Here is a 2828-nt window from a genome sequence, read left to right as displayed (position 1 = left end):
AAATTAATTTGTATTGAATGATTTTATTAGTTAAGACTATTCCTAATGCAGCCGACAGACAACGGTAATCACCTCATTATGGCCTAAGGCTTACCAGAGAAGCTATTGATTCTTCGTCTGTGATTCGAGCTGTCAAGCAAAGGTCGTTCACCCGCATTTTTTATCGAAGTTGGGAAGACGGAGAAACACGCCTTCAGTGTTACATAAATATAATGTTATTGTCAACTTAATTTTGCAGTATTTTCATTGAAATTTTCATGATGACGATATATAGTTCATGTGCAAACTACATCCGGTTTTTAATTTTGTGAATTAAAACTGATTAAAAGTAATAGATTAATTCCTTAACTAATGATTTGCGAGCGATGAAATTTGCGTCGAAGATGTGATAAAAACTATTTGAGCTTCAGAGAGTTTTTGAACAATCTCATTTTCGTTTTCATCACGTGATAGATATATTGGTGTGTCATCTTGGAAAGAGAACTGGGAGTGAAATATGTCGAATTTACCCTTGTAACATAATGAGAAAGGAAAGTCGAATCATTATTTATGTATGTAATAAATTGGGTTTAATACATATAGGGAAAGGAAAGTTGAATATGCATGTATACGTACATATGTGTGCATATATGTATGTAGTGCATGTATGTATGTATGCAGGCATGGGTGTGTATGCAGTAGTAACTATATTCGATCTTGATGCATATTATGCTTGTGTCTGTGTGTTTGTGATTAGCGTAACTCAAAAACTATTTGACCGAATTTCATGAAATTTGGTGGATTGTATGACCATGATCCAAGGACAATTCGATTACATTTTGGAAATGATGGGTCAAAGGTCAAGGTCACGACAATGTCAAAAACATATTTTTGCCGTATCGTGGTCAATTTTCATCTGATTTGAATGAAACTAGTACCAAAATATGCATAATTAAATTATCTATCTTGAAATATACATGATATAGGCGAAGGTATGCGCTCTACCGAGTGCCTGTTCTTGCTAGCTTCTTGAACTATCATTCCATCTCAATATGACCATAATTATCTATGACAATAGGAGAAAGGGGAACACGTGGTAGCTGTCACGTGCATCACACGTTCCCCCATTGTGACTTTGGGTTTATATAGGAAATATTCATTTTGATGTAGTTACCATTCTTAAAATATTTTATTTTTCCTTGTTTCCTTCTCTCACTGGGCTATTTACCCTGTTGGAGCCCCTGGGCTTATAGCATCCTGCTTTTCCAACTAGGGCTGTAACTTAATAATAATAACAATTATAATAATAATAGTCTGTTTACTAAATTATACAATAGGTTTCATTAAAAAGTCCCAAATGAACAAATATGTGTATAATGAGTAGGTAAATAACTTATCACAGTATACAGAACTCTATTATTATTATTATTATTATTATTATTATTATTAGCTAAGCTACAACCCTAGTTGGAAAAGCAGGATGCTATAAGCCCTGTAAGGGCTCCAACTTGTAAAATGGCCCAGTGAGGAAATTAAGTAAGGAAATAAACTACGAGAGAAGTTTAAGAACAATAATAACAGAATTAATCTTTCATATATAAACTAGAAACTCTTTAATATAACAAGAGAAAGAGAAAAAAGATTGAATAGTGTGCCTGAGTGTGTATCTCTATGATTTAAGGAAGATAATATTAGCTAAAATTATTTAAAACTAAAAAAACCTAATAGAGAGAACTATAGAAACGAAGTGTGTAGTGGAAGTCCCTGATTGGCTGAAGCAAATCTTGGACTTTGTCGACTAATTTTTAGGGGAATTTGTCCCCAAATGGGGAAGTTTTAGCTGTTAGAAGCACACAATTGGGATATTTGCATTTTGCTAAGTATTACTTGTTGTATGAATCTCAATACGATTACAATTGCATAAATATATCTTTGAGAGCACATATTATTATTAACTCTGGTTGGAAAAGCAAGAGGCTATAAGCCCAAGGGCTCCAACAGGGGAAAATTGTCCGCTGAGGAAAGGAAATAAGAAAACACTCAAAAAAAAAAAAAACGCTCTTGTTTGAGAAAATCTTATATTTCGTTAGTGGTTTCACAAACACAATGATTAAGGGTAAATATACATTATATTATAATTATATAAAAGACAACAGCATATAATTTGTATTATCATCTTAAAGAAAGCAAAAATGTTAAAGAATACCAGGGGAAAATACCTCTGATCTAGGGATCTTTTACTGCTTGTCTAGGGATGTTTTTGATAGCTCTAGAAGAAGATTCAGTCTGCCATAGACACAGTCAGAAAAGGACATGTCTTTTAACTAGTGCTGTGAAAAAATTAAGTGAAAGGGTAAGAAGTCACTTGAATGGGTTTATTTATTTATTTTATGGTGGATGTTTAATCAATTTAAATGTTAGATATTTGAAATACCCAGTCATTTCCTTTAGATGGTCTTATATTGGCGAAAGAAATTTTATATTAATATTTGTAAAATTGGTTTTAGCTCCTGTAAAAGGTCCTAATTTGTGAATGGTTATTGTAAGAGACTTTCCAAGTGACTGTATTATTAATGTGGTTTTGGGTTTAATAAGGAACAGTATAATTGATTTTAATCAGTTAATTAAATAAATTTAATAATTACCAGAACCTGTTTGCCCAAAAAGACTAAAATTCTCTATTGGCGTCAGACAGGAATTTAGAAGTACTTATCTTAGTAAAGTCTGGTCAATGTTCTATAAAAAAAAATTAATAGGTTTTAATTACACATTTCTTTTAGAAATGAATATAAATTGATAGATATTTCCCCCTTCTAAGATGTTGTGATTATTATTATCATTATCTTATT

Source organism: Palaemon carinicauda, unplaced genomic scaffold (assembly GCF_036898095.1).
Source record: "Palaemon carinicauda isolate YSFRI2023 unplaced genomic scaffold, ASM3689809v2 scaffold224, whole genome shotgun sequence".
NCBI classification, from domain to species: Eukaryota; Metazoa; Arthropoda; class Malacostraca; order Decapoda; family Palaemonidae; genus Palaemon; species Palaemon carinicauda.
Note: the sequence above shows the minus strand (reverse complement) of the source record.